Source organism: Theropithecus gelada, chromosome 12, assembly GCF_003255815.1.
Source record: "Theropithecus gelada isolate Dixy chromosome 12, Tgel_1.0, whole genome shotgun sequence".
Classification (NCBI taxonomy): Eukaryota; Metazoa; Chordata; class Mammalia; order Primates; family Cercopithecidae; genus Theropithecus; species Theropithecus gelada.
The window spans coordinates 111,490,645-111,508,462 of record NC_037680.1 but is presented as its reverse complement, the minus strand read 5'-3'; the positions used below and the strand labels follow the sequence as shown (position 1 = coordinate 111,508,462).

Genomic DNA, 17,818 nt, shown 5'->3' with positions numbered 1-17,818 from the left:
GTTTAAAGAGTGTCTCTGCAGCATCCGCCACTCAGGGTGGCAGGGATCCTGGCTCCGATCATCTCCACCAAGGGTCCACTGTGGCTGCCCCTGTGCCACACCTCCCAAAGCAGGACTCAGCATCACCAGGTCACAAGGTAAGTGGCTTCAGTGACACCTGTCTGTGCAGTGGTGAGCACCAAGAACCCGGGCAGCCAGGGAGGAACGGGAAAGGGGAAACCTGACACGGATATGAAGCCATGAGAAGAATTCCTTGTTGCAATGAGCGCGCTCCAGTACCACTTAGGGAAGTGTAAGGCTGCAGCAGAAGCCGCAGGGCTGGGAGGTCGAGGACTGCTGCAGGAGACTCCAAGCTGGCAGGGAAGATACGGAGCCCACGTGTCAGGGTGCAGTGGTGAGACCCCAGCTCCATACTCTCTTGGTGTTAGGGCCTTCCCCTCATCCTCCAAGGAGTGGCTCCTGCTGTAGGTCTGGACTCATCCTCCTGACTACCCACCTGGCAATCTCCCGCCCACCCTCACACCTCATCTGGGACCTCAGGTTCCCCACCTCCCACAACACAGCCCCATCCTGCTCCCCAGTCTGGTCCCAGTTAAGCACCTTGCTCACCCTGGAATCGAGACCCGGTGGCCCGTGGCGGGGAGTACAGTATCATGGTTGAGACAGCCAGGACTTAACTCCTGGCTTCTGCCCTTCCCAGCTCACACAAGTCCCTAAACCCCGTGGTTCCTCAGTTTCCCGATCTGTTAAACAGAGAAAGAGTCCCTCCCCTCCTATGTGTTGTAAGGTTGTAAAGTGCTGAAAACACAGGATGGCATGCAGCCCTATTCTACTACTATTATTACTGTGAGCATAATATATGCATTATGCATGAACACCAAACAAGGATCAGAAAGACGGAATACATAAACATGATTAGTTAGCAAAGTAGGATTACATATTTTTAATATTTCTATTATCAAGAATAATGTTACCTTCATTAAGCAAAGCTTTTTTTACCTTTTCTGCCAGACAGGCAATGTTCACATTAGTTTGACACCAGGGCTATTTGCTGCCAATGAAAATAATTATTTCCAAAGTTTCAAAAGACCCTTATAATACAAAGGAATATTAGAGAGTCAAAATGATGTCCAAGTCACAGGCATCCTCAAACGTAGAATGTGAAATAGAGTTTGCAGAAAAGTAAAAGCAACATGCCGGTGCCTTGTGTCTCCAGTTCCCCTCGGTTAATATCCAGACCTAAGTGCCACACACAAGATTTACTGCTTGGTGTTTCAGATACTTGCTGTGTTCACGGACACATTAATTATCCTCTTGCCTTTAGTTTCATCATAAAATGGAAACAAAATCATTTACTCCACTGAGTTTTCCCGAGGATTAAGGAAGTGAAATAACCTAGTACAGTGACCGCCGGTAGCTGCTTTACAATTTTAGCCACCACCTCCCTTTCTCCTCCTTTTTTTTTAAACAGAGTTTTGCTCTAGTCGCCCAGGCTGGAGTGCAATGGCACAATCTCGGCTCACTGCAACTTCCATCTCCTGGGTTCAGTGGTTCTCCTGCCTTAGCCTCCCAAGTAGCTGGGATTACAGGCCATGCCTGGTTAATTCTGCATTTTTAGTAAAATGGGGATTCACCATGTTGGCCAGGCCGGTCTCGAACTCCTGACCTCAAGTGATCCACCTGCCTTGGCCTCCCAAAGTGTTGGGATTACAGGCGTGAGCGACCATGTCCAGCCTATTTCTCCTCTTTTCTCCCGAAGTATTTAAATTTACAGTTTACTTTGTTTCCTTAAAGACAACGAGAGGGGTGAGGTGTGGCTGGGCAGGAGATAACCATCCTGAACCTCGCCAGGCCAAATCTCAACCCAAACAACAATTGTTATTTTTGTACATTCCCTTCCAGACCCTATTTGCAAGCTCTACTGCGTTGCCTATTTGCAATTCCTAGTAGCACAAGAGGCCAACAAACAACCTGACTTTCAAAGTCACACAAGCGCAAGTTTTTCCCATAATGCCTAACTGGCAATCATTGGCTAAGCAGTAAATCGGAATTTTGTCCCGAATGTTACTCACCTGTTAGTCACAGCCCTCCAACACAGGTTCACTTTGGGAATCACTGCCATTTTATCCATCTTCCTGCTCATGAAAAATAACCCCCATCTTCCCAGAATAACAATCCGACTCCCAATTTAGTAAGCAGCCAATTTCTAGACAATTTCACTAATGACAAAAAATTCAGTGTTTATGACATCATCTCTCAGCTTTTCACTATTTCCTTTTCACCTTGAAAAACCAATGGTTTTCCTCTGAGCAAGTTAAGGACAGCCGGTTTTCCTATTGCAGCAGAAGGTTGTATTCAAGTTTTCACAGAAGAGATGGGATTAGCCAGATTCATGTGGGTTCAACACAGAAGTCTTTCTGAATGGCCAGTAAACTCAGCAGCTCATGGGAGTGCAGAGACAGTGGCTGTCAGGGGTCTGACCACCCAGCCCGGCGAGTTTCAGAAACTGACAATTAAAGCCAGGACATAGCACAGCCTGTCCACTGACCTTCCCTGAGGGGGAACTGCCCAGGAGTTCAAGGACTCAGCTGACCAGAGAGAGGTGCACTGATGCTGGGTGCCTCTCATGTGGTTTTCACTGGACAGTCTTCTCTTCTTCAACACTTTTTTCCCTCTGGGATGAAAGAACGCTGTGACTCCTTTAATGATTCAACGGTCAGCTTAGTTTCTGAAGTGTTGTTTTAGGTAATAAAAGTAACTTTTAAAAGCTGTACAGGGTGATTAATTAGGAGACAATTTTATAAGAATCTCACAGCAGGCCGGGAGGGAGAAGTACCACATGTGGGTCACCTGTGGGGTCATGGGAGCACTGGGCTGGGAGACTGACTCTGCTACACGTAGTGCCAGGGCTGTGAAGATGGGGATCTAGAACAGGATGTGATGCACAGGGTAACCTCCCCGCCATGCCTCGATGATGGATGGATCACCCCCTGTGCCAGGGAACCCCGGGCAGGTCACCTGGCCCCTTTCAAGTCGTGCTTACACATCTAATCTCATCTTCTTTGTGCACTTAGATACCAGTTCAAAGCTAGGGAAGCGCAGAAGGACGTGTCCGATCCAGCCACTTGCCCCGGAATCCCTCCCAGGTGCTCTTGGGAAGGGGTCTCACTATGGCCCTCTTTTGGTTCCTTGGACTCACCAAGTCACCCTGCCCAGAACCCACCAGTCCACTGCCCCCCTAAATCACCATGCACTTTCTGGCCTGCTCATTCTTCAGGTCCCCCTACTTAGTGGGACTTCTTTGGGGATCCTGTCCTGACCCCTAACACAACCTCATGAGCCCTGACCTTTTCCCTGGTGCACTTTAACACCCCTTCTCCCCTGCTGGGTAGCGAACTCCCTTTTAGCAGATGCTGTGTCTGGTGAGCTCCCCATTTACCTCCTCCACCTGGAATCCAGAGGGGCTCAGCAGTGAGTCAAGGAATTAAAAGGCGTTAAAGCGTGAACAAGAAGAGGGGAAGAGCCAGGACCATGTCCCAGAGAGTTAGAAAAGGGGTCAGCTCTCAGGCGCGATGTCGGTACCCCCCACCAAGTCTCCTGAAGGTGTCCCCCACACTCAGAACAAAAAACCAGAACTCATGGACAGTCTCCTGCTTCCAGGCAGCCCCTGGGGTGTCCTGGGAATGCTGGCCAGTCCCTTACCCGCCTAGCTGGGGTTTCACGAAGCCCCAAAGTGCTGCCTCATGTTACCTATAGGTGGATGACTCACAAATACTGCGGTGCCAAGACCCAAGGAGGCAGCCAGTCCCCTGTAGAAAACTACGCACAGGAGACAGGCCAAAAAATATTCCGTCCATAAATTAGTTTTCCTCCCTTGCCAGAAAGAAGGCTTGCGACACCAGACCGCAGTCAAAGATCCAAATTACAGTCTTGCAATCAGCAGGAGGCATGACAAACTCTCCCCTTAGTGAACCCAGAGGTCCTGAAAACCAAGTCTGCGCTTTTACCAGATGCCAGATCCAACTGCAGTCTGTCTTGTCACAGCTGATCAAGTGACACAGCCACAAAATCACTCTGGACACCCACGACGCCATGACCCTGGAGAAGCTCGCAACGACAGTTCCGAAGCTGAACGCATGAAAACCATCACTCATCCCCTTCTAGGAGGGAGTGGGCCTTGAAGACCTCACAGCAGAAACACCTCCTGGGCTCTAGGACACAGAGTTACCCCCAGATGTTAATGTTTCTGAAGCTGGCATGGATGTGTGCATCCTAAAACTGAAGTATGCGCTTAAGGCATCAACGCTACCCTGTTACCCAACCTCCCACTCCAAAAGCACAGGACGCAAAGCACATCAGGATCTGGAGAAACAGAAAGCATTTCCCCAAAAAGGACGGGAATGGGGAATGAGTAAGGCTGCTCTTAAAGTTCACCAAGTTTTATACAACAGATTCTGGAACTCTTCCCAACATTCCTCCCTTTTGAGGTGCTTTTCTATATAGTAATTACACAGTCACCCAACAATTAATATAATTAGAAGTTCTTCATAGATTTTAAGCACAATAAAAGTAAAAGATTCATTCAAAGGAGAAACTTAATATGCATGGAAAAATCTATATATCAGAGACGTTCATTGCAGTGTTGTTTATAATTTCAAAATAACTGGGAAGTGTCTATTCATAAACGCTTGTTAAACAAACAGGGTACTTACCTATACAAACCTGACATGAAAAATGAGGATGCAAATCTGTATTTATTGATCTGACAATAAGTCAACAATTTTAGATAAAAAGCTATTTTTAAAAGCATAGTATTGCTGAGCACGGTGGCTCACGCCTGTAATCCCAGCACTTTGGGAGGCCGAGACAGGTGGATCGCTTGAGATCAGGAGTTCAAGACCAGCCTGGCCAACATGGCAAAACCCTGTCTCTACTAAAATATTAAAATTAGCCGGGCATGGTGGCAAGTGCCTGTAATCCCAGCTACTCTGGAGGCTGAGGCAGGAGAACTGCTTGAACCCAGGAGGTGGAGGTTGTAGCGAGCCACCCTGGGCGACACAGCGATACTCAAAAAGCCTCAAAAAAAAAAAAAAAAAAAAAAGGGTAGTATTCATTCAACAAATACTTATTGAAAAATTGCTATATGCCAGATACCCACGGAAGACCACTCATTGTCCCAGCCTATTTTTGTCTGGAAGCTCTATACTTCCAAGCAAAAATATCTGAAAGATGCATATGCAAGTGTCCAGAGGGGTCATCGTGGGTGGCAGAATTCCACTGATGTGAATTCTTTTACATTTTCTAGTGTTTCTAAAACAAACACATACAAGCCTGTAATTTATTGAGTAATTTAAAATACATAAGCAGAAAGGGTTTTTTGTTTTGTTTTGTTTTTTAAAAAAGAGGCCAGGCACAGTGGCTCACACCTGTAATCCCAGCACTTTGGGAGACCAAGATGGGCAGATCACTTGAGGTCAGGAATTCGAGACCTGCCTGGCCACCACAGTGAAACCCCCGTCTCTGTTACAAATACAAAAATTAGCCAAGCGTGGTGGCGTGCACCTGTAATCCCAGCTACTAGGGGGGCTGAGCCATGAGAATCGCTTGAACCCGGGAGGCGGAGGTTGTAGTGAGCTGAGATTGGGCCACTGCACTCCAGTCTGGGTGACAGAGGGAGATGCTGCCTCCAGAAATTGAAAAAAAAAAAAAAAAGACAAAAGAAAATCACAAGCAACAATTCCGAAAACAACTCATATGTCTATAAAGTACTTACAGTGAACAAAGATGTTTCTCACCTCCCCACCCCACCCAAGAAGTCAGGGCAGGTAAAGACCTCTTGCAAACAAAAGCACAGGGGCCCCTGGCACTTGCTGCTGGTCCTTCTATGCTACCCGCCAGAGCCACACTCCACCCCAGGTCAAGGGACCTGTGGCCTCATCAAACACATCCCTCTCTTCACACACCCACCACCCCACCTCCTCCAGGAACTTCAGGAACTGGGCAAAGTCAGCATGGATGAGCCCTAAACCTTATTTAGACACAGGACCGCATCAAGCCCCTGGTCCACACCTACATGCTTTTTAGAGGTCAAGTTGAGCACCAAAAGAATATCAAAGCCCTACAGTCTGTTCAACTCAGATGCCGGAACATCACAGAAACTCTATTAACTCAATATCTAAGAATAAACTACGGCACATGTACACAAGACAAAAGAAGCAAGGCATGAAGAACTGCATGCTGACAAGTATGGGACTCAAAACCAATCTGGGGGCCAGGCGCAGTGGCTCAGGCCTGTAATCCCAGCACCTGGGGTAGGTGGATCACCTGAGGTCGGGAGTTCAAGACCAGCCTGGCCAACATGGTAAAACCCCATCTCTACTAAAAATACAAAATTTAGCTGGGCATGGTGGTGCACACCTGTAATCCCAGGTACTTGGGAGGCTGAAGCAGGAGAATCACTTGAACCCAGGGGGTGGAGATTTCAGTGAGCCAAGATCGCACCACTGCACTCCAGCCTCGGTGACAGAGCAAGACTCTGTCTCAAAAACAAACAAACAACAGAAACCACAGGGACAGTGATGCAGCCAAATCCACAGCTAGCAGTACAGTGGCATTTAGTGTGATCTCATTTAAACTGCCCAACTCTAGGAGCGAAGTACGATGGTCACCATTTTAGAGATCAGAAGGCTGAGCCTCAAAGACATCCAAAAATATGTCCCAGGTCATATCAGGAAGACAAGCCAAATATTCGGACACAGACAGGTGTGTGGGGCTGAGACGCCCCCTGCTCTTTCCCACTGTGATGTCCCCGCAATGAACCAGGTCCCAACAAAGAGCCACGGAGCCACCACTGGAAAAAGGAACTTCTCATATTGCAGTCTGTGAAAACGTCATTCCAGCTATTGTTCCCTGACAATGGCTGGGAAACAAAAAACAATGTTAGAAGAACATGATGCGTGAGCCATGAAATTCTTACCAAGGATTTTCCTCCGTACGATGACTTTCAGTTTTGCAAATCAGGCTGCTTCATATGTGATTGATTTCGAAGAAACAGCTGTGTACAGAAGTGTCTCAGTGCCTAACACAGGGAAAAGGCCAACAACTCTGGGAAGAATCCGAACCCAGGGAAACATCTTACATTACACAGTACAACTGAGCATTTCAAGTGTGTGCGCATGTGGCCCCAAACAGTAGCATCTGCTTTCCCCCAATTTAGTAGTTCTGAAAATCACAGGTGGCTCCAATAAGATACACATATTAGCAAAAATGGGCACTAAGTGAACTCCTGGGATTCTGTTTTTGATGACTAGCCAGTGCCTGATCTCCTGATGTCACCCAGAGTCAGCACCCCCTCACACAGGCCTGAAATGGGACCAAAATTCAAAATTGCGTCGATGTCCTAGTCCCACACTGTAAAGGAGAGAACCAATGGTTGCTGCTCAGTTCTGAACTGGAACAGAGCATGCCTCTTACAAACATCTGAAATATCGATTCCCCAAATCACAAGATAAAAACAAAAACCCAACTTTCCCAAGGGGATATCTGGAACAGGAGTAAGGAAAAGTGAGACCAGACCACAGCAATAAGAACCACAACCATATTTTTATTCACCACTTTGCACTGGGGTCTAGGCCCTGGGCCTAGCATTCTACATGAATTATGTATCAGTATTACATCAATCATTATTTTCAGTTAGATCTGAACACAGGACCCTTATTTTCCATTTATGCACAGGACACATACAAATATTTGACAGCACTTGTCCATCAACTATGATTGACAGGAGGATTTAAAAATGCTTAAATGCACATGCATTTTAAGAATACTCCATTTACCTCTTAATATCTTAAAGCTATTAAAAAATCAAATCCTTGCCGGGCAAGGTTACTCACGCCTGTAATCCCAGCACTTTGGGAGGCCAAGGTGGGCGGATCAAGTGAGGTCAGGAGTTCAAGACCGGCCTGGCCAACATGGTAAAATCCCATCTCTACTAAAAACACAAAAATTAGCCAGGCATGGTGGTGCACACCTGTAATCCCAGCTACTTGGGGGACTGAGGCAGGAGAATCACTTGAACCCGGGAGGCAGAGGTTTCAATGAGCCGAGATCGTGCCATTGCACTCCAGCGTGGGCAAGAGTGAGATTCCGTCTCCAAAAAAAAAGTCAAATCCTCTTACAAAGGGCAACAGTGGAAAATGAGTAAACAAAGGCAAGGTAAACCTACCTGAATTAAAAATGAAATTGCACAGAACTATGGGGACGGCCACTTGACAGTTCTTATAAGCAAGCTGTTTATTATTCATAGGGAGGAATTACTTCTATCATATATTGTAAGTTTTAAACTGCCAAGATGTCAAGAAGAGAATATTGGAGTTGTCACTACATGGCTGTATGAAGTCACCACCCTAAGTTTTCACCTTGCCCAGCCTCGCTTGCTCTCTCTCTCTCTGCCAGCTCTTTCATGCACTGGGCATGGTGTCTGAGGGGCTCCTGTGTATGGAGGATGCAGAGATCATAAAATGCAACTGCTCCCAAGCAGCGCCCTGCCTAGGGGGACAACAGACAGGTAAGAAAGCTAGGACACAGGCAGAGCCAGGTGCAGATCACTCGGGTGTGTCTCCGAAGGGAGTGTGAACTGGGCCTGGAAGAGCAAGTGAGTCTGGTGAACTGTGTCTTAAGGACAAATGGACCCCCTCAGCCAGCCCTCCACAAAGGCTAGTGGGAAAAAGTTGCAGATGTATGATCTGAAAAAGCATTTGGGGAAGGTCTTTTAACCAGCTGCTCCTGGTGATGAGTTATTCACACCCAATGCTTCCCTCTCAGTATCTGCGGCCACTCCCCAGTGCACGGGTACCCCAAGGAGAATTTTCCGCCCCCTGCTAGAATCCCAGTCCCTCTGACCCAACCCTGGTTCCTTCCTGCCCTGTCTCCACACCATCAAATACAGTCCAATTTCTCTTATCACCAACATTCTTCTGCGTGGCTTCCACTCTGCACTATTTCTTCTATTAAAGGAGTCTCTCCACTACCACAGTGACAGGGTTCCAGTCCTCCCGTCCATAAATCCTCAGCACATGATAGACCCAGAACTGTCCCGTCTGCTTTGAGCTCTCAACCCCCTCTCCCCCTACCCCCACGTTTCTCCTCCTTGGCTTCAGGGCCACGCAGGGCACTTGTTCTCCCATCCCAGCTGCTCCTCCACTGGCTCCCCCTTAGCCTTCCTGCCCCACCCAGGGGTGACCCAGCAGTGTGATCCTAGCCCCTGCTCTTCACACTAGGTTCCTATGTGTGAGCTCTTACACACTCACCGTCCAACTCTAAGGAAGTGAGCCCAGGCCCGCCCTCTCTCAAACAGCCCTCCTCTGGCCAGCAGGACAGACTCTGCTCCAGACACCCTCCAGGGTCAGCACCTCCTTCAAGCCTGCACCCCAGGGGCCACGTATGCCTCTCCCCAGTCCCAGCCCCGCTCACCAAGGCTGGCTCTGAAGTTGAATGACGTTTCCCTCCCACATGCTTACTGCCTCCAAAGAAAGCTCTCACATTTTAAAATAATTTTACTGCTAATTATGATGGAGAAAAAATAATCAGCTTATGTGTGCACCCAAGCTCAAGCACTCTTACGAAGTGCTCAGCTCTGGTCCTCGAGCCATAGGATTTCTCTTTCCTTCGCCTGGGTGGTCCCAGTAAGCCCCTCTGCTTTAACATCTGAGAACAGCTCATCACACCCACCCAGGGGGTCTGCCTGGCTTCATCCTGACCCCCTGACTTCCTGGAAGGAAGACCCTTTTCCTTTCTAGACCAGCAGAAGCAACCAAAGCTAAACAAGTATGTGGACCTCATCAGTGTAGGACACGTGCCCCTGGAGGAGGACAGACCTGCTCGGGGGAAGATGGGCTCCACCTGGCTCTCCTAGCCCAGCACTTCCTCACCGGCTCCCAGGCTTCAAGGAAAAACATTCCCTGCTTTTCAAGGGAGATCTTACTTCCTTGGGCTCAAATACAGGGTCTGCCACGCCCTGCCCCAAATTGCCCCCCCACCCCCAACTTTCTTCTTGAACAAATTATTACTGCATCCCTGGAGTTCAACGTGGATATACATTACAGTCACCCGGGAAGCTTTCCAAATCTACAGAGGTCTGGCCCCACACCCAGACATTCTGATTCAACTGGGGATGGGCCTGGAACATGGATTGTTGTTTTTTCAAGCTCCCGGGTGATTTTAAAATGCAGCCTGAGTTTTGAAGCCTTCTACTCTTGCTGGCCAAATTTGGTTACTCAATAGTACCCAAATCCTTTTTCAGCACTGCTCCTAGGCAGACATGGACCAAGCAGACGTGAGGCCACGATTTCGGCTATTAAGTGATGGGGCAGACAGGAGGGGAAGCGGGGGTGTCAAGTGGGTGGGCTCAGCGCAAGGAACGGTGAGCAGGACCCAGCTCTTACTGGCTCACACAGATTGTTAACTGTTTAGTGATGTTCCTAGCCCAAACCGGCAGTTTGAAATCAGGCTGGGCGCGGTGGCTCACATCTGTAATTCCAGCACTTTGGGAGGCCAAGGTGGGCGGATCACCTGAGGTCAGGAGTCAGAGACCAGCCTAGCCAACATGGGGAAGCTGGTGTCTACTGAAAATACAAAAGTTTGCTGGGCGTGGTGGTGCACGCCTGCAGTCCCAGCTACTCAGGAGGCTGAGGTAGGTGAATAGCTTGAACCTGGGAGGTGGAGGGTGCAGTGAGCCAAGATTGCACCACTGTACTCCAGCCTGGGCGACAGGGTGAGACTCAAAAAAAAAAAAAAAAGGAAAAGAAAAGAAAGAAAGAAATTAGCCGTGGTGGGAGTATTTACATCACAGAAATTGGCAGATACTGCAATCAAAGTTCTGCTTTTTCCTCAGAGAGCAGGTTTACCAGTACACTATGGGCTGAGGGACCTCCTACATTGGAGGGGCTAGAAAAGCTTTCTTCAGGCCTGCAGACTTTAGTAGCTCATAAAAATGGGACAAGGGCAGGGCAACGTGCCTTACACCTATAAGCCCAGTGCTTTGGGAGACCAAGGCCAGAGGATCACTTGAAACCAGGAGTTCAAGACCAGCCTGGACAACATAGCGAGACCCCATTTCTACAAGGATTAAAAAAAAAAAAAATTACCCGGGCGTGCTGGTGTGCACCTATATAGTTCCAGCCACTCATGAGGCTGAGGAAGAAGGATTGCTTGAGCCCAGGAGTTGAAGGCTGCAGTGAGCTATGATTGAGCCACTGCACTCCAGCCTGGGTAACAGAGAAATCTCAACACACACACACACACACACACACACACACACACACACAAAGAGGCAGGGTTGTCCTCAGTTATGCAGATTGGGGGGAAGATTTAACAAAAACTTGGAACCATAAAATCCTTTCAAAGGAAGTATTCTTCTCAGTCTCTACAGAAGAATTGGGCTAACAGGCTTCAGCAAAGAGAGCTCCCCTGAGACAAGCTTTTATTGTACAGATAAGAATAATCTCATTAGTATGTCATTTATTTGATTGTAAAGAGGAAGGTGGAACCCTTATTGTACATTTACTTAACAGCCTTCCTATAATCTTAATCTCATTCTAGTGACCTCATGTGCCCAAATGCGCTCTTTTCACGGGACAAGGAAAGATGTTGTACCAAATCCTGAGTTATCCCAAGTTCAAAGTCACAATCTTCCAAATAAACCTTGCTTCACCCTGGCGATGGGGTGAGGGTTTCAGGAACAAAGGTGCAAAATGGCTGCCTTCCATTTAGGCTGAGAAAGCATCACATGTTTTAAAGATTTCATCACCTTCAGAGTACAAGCTATTTTCTAATTGGGTGAAGGAGGCTGGCACCCTGCTATTTGCATGCCTGTATCTTCAGGCTCCAATGTGTGACTGAGAGCCGTTTGTTTCTTTAATCTCAGCACCCTGGGATACGTGATGACGAGCTCTGGACTTGGACAGATCCAGATTCAAATCCCAAGTCAAGCACTCATTAAAGTCTAAGGTTGGAGGAGTTTCTTAAATTCTCGTGGCTTCCCTGTAAAATGAAACCTCTGGTAGCTTTCGTGAGGATTCAAAAGGGCACACATGTGGCCTAGCATATGGTAAACCCTCAACAAGGGGTACCTATTTCCATCCCTCAAAATACCCCAAACCTTAAATTAGAGGAATTCCATACAGCAATTCTACCTCCTCAAATTCACATGCTTCCTGACGACTTCAGGAGGCACTGTTCACCTGGAAGATGGGAGGCTGTGATGTTCTAATGGGATTTCACCCTTCTTAAACACCGCACACAGCCTTTCTTTCTAAAGCGTATTCTGCACTCCCTCGCCATCTGAAGACTGATTATTGAGACTTTTTCCCTTTAGCGAGGTCACGGTGGCATCAGGTGCTGGGTTATGTAACACACGGATGCCCTCAGGGCCCACCGAGGAGCTGGTTTCGGCTTCCTGGAGGATACTGAATCAAGTAGCTGGACTGTTCCCTGGGCGTTTGGGGGCTAAATGAATTGTTTTTCTGTCACTGCTCCACAGGGTGGTGGCAGAATGTGAGGCTTCTTTTGTGCAAATAGCTGGGGAGACCAGAGACCTAGCCCGGCTCCCCAGAAGCTAAGTGTAAACGCTGCTTGGCCTGAGGCTCACTCCCGGCCAGGAGCAAAGCTGACCCGCGCACTGAGAGTGCTCTGAGAACTCTATTTAGTGCTCGGTGACCTTTTCGGATTCCTGGTTGTCAGGCAGCGACCTCGCAACAAAGACCTGATGCCCACCCCCAGGGCCTTGGGAAATGTCCCAGGGGCCTGACTCCAACTTTCAGAAGAAAAATCACAACACAGCCCCATTTAGGTGTGGAATTTGAAAACAATAAAGCTAAGGGAAATCCACATGGCTGGCCAATTGTAAACAGCAGTTCCTACTCGGTCAAAACAAGGCTGGTACCTGAAACAAGGAACGGGGAGGTCTGCCCGGAGCCAGGGGCCAGGGACGAGGTCTGCAGGGCCGCACTCTGGAGCTCTTAACCTTGTTTGGGTCAAGGGTGCTGTAAGAAGCTCCCCAGGAAGAGAAAGCACACACACCTCCCACACAATCTCAGGGGAGCCAAGGGCTCTTAACTGGCCAGGATCCCAGGATTTAAAACCAGGAACACCTCCCAGGACTCAAGGGCGTAAACCACATTCACCATTCGCATATCTTATGATCAGACCAGAACCCAGCATTAGAATAAGAAGAAAGTCTATTCAAGCAGCCCAGAGGGAAATAATTCCAGGCTGCCGGATTAGCAAACAAGAGCAATGAAGAAAATCCAGGAAGGTCCTCCCTCCACTGAGAAAAGTAAGAGCACAATACATTCACAGACAAGGCACCCGGTGAAGGATACTTTATCAGCAATTTTCTCAGCCCACTTTCTGGGTCTTTCCAAAATCCCCGGTTGAGCTGTCATCTGCAACTAGACAGACCCTGATCAGATCCACGTGCTGGTGGTAACCACAATTTAAAAAATGAAACTATCAAATGACAAACTGTTACAGAAAGAGGATCTTCTACCCTGATTACTTTGTGGTTGGCGGGGTGACATGGGTGCCTGGGGACAAAAGGCATGCTGTGAAGTACCTCTCCCCACCTGGGCCTTTGGTACCCGGAATTAACAAATGGCATGGCTTCTTATTTATTGTTTTATAAGATCACTAAAATGTAGTCTTGGGACAACAGGAAAAAAAATAATAAAGCTCACAGAAGTGTCCTGGGCTTCTCCTCAGCCGGTCATTGTTCATTTAGTAAACAAGTGAGCCATACAAATCCCTAGGAAGCCAGGTTTGTTCAGTTCACGCGTCCTCCCAGAACTAACTGTTCTTTTGGATAAGCATGGCCCGGGCATTCCACAGACCCACAAACATCAGGCAGTGGGCAATCTGGGGTCCTGCCTAAATATCACTGCCCCCTTACTTTAAGAAATCTGCCTACAAGCAGAAAGCAGAGGTCGGGGAGAGGGATTTGACAGTGCTGCCTCCTCCCAAGCTTCCCACTCTGAGGGATTTGGCCGAGTCCCGAGGGCACTGAGCAGGGAACCAGGAATATTGTCCTCAGGGCTCCACTGGACATTCCTGGAGTCTGTTTCCTGGGCAGGGCGGCCAGGTGAGAAGCAGCCTATACTACACTGGATGACCACTGCAATGAGGAACAGCAAAATGTTCCCCAGCACCTTAAAGTACAGCCGCTGTCCATCCACGGATGTCAAAACGCTCTGCAAACCACCCATTAATTTTTATGGTGGCCTGAGAAGCAGATTGAGAATCATTACCTTCATTTTTACAAGGCAAGGAACCAAAACCACAGAGGGCGGTGAGGATTCAGGCCTCTCCCATCATTCCATCTGGGCCACGGATCTCAAGGAAAGCCCCAGCCCACAGGGAAGGGGACTCGTGGCCAGCAGAGGCTCTGCCCGAGTAGGGAGCAAGCAAAAAACGCAAACTTTGGAGCTCAGAGACGATCACACGGGTGAGAAGGGGAAGCTGCATTCAGGGATTCTCTGGTTTAGGCAAGAATGGCTCCAGTTCTAACTTAATGTTCAACTCTGCCAGGCTGTGACAACGCTGGTAGAAACTGTGGGATTGGGGATGGCTTCCTGTTTGCTGTTTATATTTCTCTTTATCTCCAGCTTTCTGCCCTGAGCATACATTGTTTCTGTAATCAGAACAAAAGTTATGCGAACTTTATTATTATCCCGGATAAATTCTATAGTTCCAATCTGCCTATTAACTTGAAAAGAATAAGCAAGAATGCAATCTCGCACAGTGTTCTTTTTCAGATTTCATTGATCCATCAGGTTCCACGACCCTTTGCTCGCTGAGCCCGGCGGCTCTTCCGCGGCTCCTCCCGCGTGGCATATCTGGGCGCCCGACACCCGGTCAGGGCCAGCTGGGCCTGTCCCCCAACCCCGTCTACACCGCAGGCCCCGGGCTAGGAGCCGCGGGACCCAGGGTTGGGGTCCCAACAGACACCCGCCCGTGCCGCGGAGCGGGCTTCTCGGTAAACATCGCTCAGAGAACAACGCGCCTCTATCCCAGCCGGTCCCCGCCCGCGGGCCGCCGGCGCTGTCACCTCGCGGCTGCCCGGTCACCCGATCGCCAAGCCAGAAACCGGAGTTTTCAATTTCATCCTCACAGGAGGGATCTCCGAAGAAGTTGAAATATGCATTGTCACCAACAAGTTTAACTGGAGACCGCGCGTCCTTCCCTCCTCCCCAGCGCCGCGCGAGGGGGGCGCCCCGACCCCTCCACGCCCTCCCGTAACCCCACGGCCCCCACGAGCAGAGCGCGCCCCCCGATTCGCGCCCGAGGACGCGTCCGGTTGCCCAGGGAGGCCACCCTGCAGGGCCGCCCGCCGGGAAGTGGCCAGAGCCGGGGTGGGGGGGTCGGCCCGAGCGCATGCGGGGGGCTCCGAGAGCTGCTCGGCCCCCGGAACCCCGAGCCGGGTCCCTGCCCGCCAGCAGCGGGGCGACCCGAGAGCCCGGGGGAGCGGCGAGGGGCGCGCGAGGCTTCCCCGAAGCCGCCCCGCTCCCAGGCACCCGCGCAGCCCCGAACTCAGGCGGCGGTGGCACGATCGGCGCCCGCGAGGGAGTGCAAAGCCCCGAGCACGACCCCGCGCCCCCGCCGGCCTCCAGGGCCCTGCCGCCCGAGGCGCTCCCCGCAGCCGCCTGCCTACCTGGCTCGCATGGCGTCCCCGCGGGCTCCTGCGGCTCCGCTGGTCGGCCGGCGGCTCAGCCCAGCCGGGGGCGCGCGCGGCTCCGCGGGACTCACGGCGGCGGCGGCGGCGGCGGTGGCTAGGGGCCCGGACCGCCGAGAGTGCCGGGCGCGCTGGGCCCCCGCCTCGCCGGGCGGAGGGTGGTCCCGCGCCGGGGCGGGGGCGGGGGCGGGGGCGGGGCGGGGGCGGGGGCGGGGCGGGGTCGCGGGGGGCGGGGCCGGGACCAGAGCGGAGGCCGCGGAGGGGTGGTCCCGCGCCGGGGCGGGGCTTCGGGAGAGGGGCGGGGCGGGGCGCGGCGGCGTGAGGTTGGAGAGCTTGGGGCGGGCTGGGGGTGGTGCTGCGGCTCCGGGTCCCGGCGGAGATGCAGTCTGGGCGCCTTCTCTTGTTACTCCGCCCGGAGCCGGCCAGGGTAGCGGGGTCCTGGCCGCCCGGCATCCCCAGGTCTGGGTCCCCGGTACCGAGCAGGTCTGGGTGCTGGCCCGCGCTCCTGTGCTCCCCCGCACCCCCATCTCCCACCCCTTCTCCGGGAACCCCTAGCGAGGACCCCTGGGGCGGTGCGGCCCCCCCCCCCGCGAGCGGGCGTGGGCGAGGGTCGCGCCGGGTTCGGAGACGTCTTACAACACCTTGGCGGAGGACCGTGGAGGGAAGGCAGGCGCGAGGCTGCGGGGGCCGGCGCGAAAGTTACACACTAACAAGAGGGAAGGCAGTCACGCTGAAAATCATAAAGGGAGGAGAGCTTCCTGCGAAGCGGAATACAGATTGAAGGGCTCTGGTCGGAATAGTTTACACTTCGTCTGACCTGGGCGCTTCTGGGCCCCCGGCGCGTAAAACAGGCCTGGCACGTAGTAGGCGCTCCATCGATGCCCAGTGAGTGAACGTACCACTTAGCTATGTGGCCAGCCACGACTATGGACCGACACATCTAATCCTTAAAAAAACAAACAAAAAAAAATTGGCTACTCTCCTTAGTCCATTTCACACGAGTGTTTTAGAGCTCGGAGGGTTGGTTCGCCACAGCAGGAGAAGGGTAGAACCAGAATCTGAACCGAGGCCGATTCGAGAGGCTGGAGTCTAACCACTGTGCCACTGCCTGGGGCCCTCGGGACTCGCCCACCCCCACCCCGGGAACCCGGAGCCCAGGAGAAAGCGCGGGTCTTTGCCGGGGAAGAAGCCAACATTTGTTGCTCCGAGACACACACAGTCAGTCCTCCCCATTAACCCCCAGGCAGATATTGTTATTGTCCCCATTTTATAGGTGGCTTGAGACGTTAAACATTATGTTATGATTGCATGGGGCGTGCCAGAGTCTGAATTCAAACCGGGAACGTTCAGACTCCCAAGCCCCTGCGGCTGCCCCAAGCCCTGCCGCTCCTGCCGTCTGGTAGACCTTCCTTTCTCTAAGGAATCTGGTTTTCTGCCGCTGCATTTGAAGTCTGTGTTGAAGTTTCAGGAGACACAGGTGGACAGAGACACCGACCTAGGGCTCGGGAGAAGGGTGGACATTGCTGTTCTGATTTTGGTGTCATCCGTGTGTAGATCATGGAATTCCTAAAAACGGATACGAGCATCCCTAAAATATATGCGGCAGATTTTAAAAGGAGGCAGTGAGGCGAAGGGGCAGGTGGAGGAAGCAGAGAAGCCTCCGAACACAGGAAAGTTTCTGGGTGGCTAGAAGGTCTGATTGGTGTAGGGATGTGTCTGGAGTGTGCCTGAATCTCTGGCAAGTTATCTCGCCTCTCTGTGACTCAGTTTCCTAAATGAGTGTGAAAATGAAAGGCAGCATGCAAAGTGCTCAGCAGACTGCCTGGCACATAGTAGCTTTTAATAAGTTTTAGCGGCTATTAGTACTGCTATCCCAAATAACATCCACACTGTGTTTTTAAAAAAATACCTATAAAAACATTGAAAAAGACAAGCCAGTAGAAAATGAACAAAAGCTATGTAGATAATTCCTGAAAATGGCTCAAAGCATGAAAAGCTCCTTGACTATACTAGTGAGGGAACTAGGGCTAAATACACACACACACAAAATCGAATGAGAAAACACAAGGCCTGTCCAGGCAGCTCAGTTCACTG

At 50.8% G+C, this 17,818-nt stretch overlaps 1 protein-coding gene across 1 annotated transcript in view; it reads right to left on the bottom strand.

Moving 5' to 3' along the window:
• SH3BP4 (SH3 domain binding protein 4) overlaps window positions 1–15,901 on the bottom strand; it is a 102,720-nt gene extending 86,819 nt beyond the window's left edge. The window contains exon 1 of the mRNA XM_025404976.1: window positions 15,704–15,901. The gene's annotated coding sequence lies outside the window, so the exon portion shown is untranslated. The remainder of the gene's footprint in view (window positions 1–15,703) is intronic.
• Between the last annotated feature and the right edge of the window lie 1,917 nt (window positions 15,902–17,818).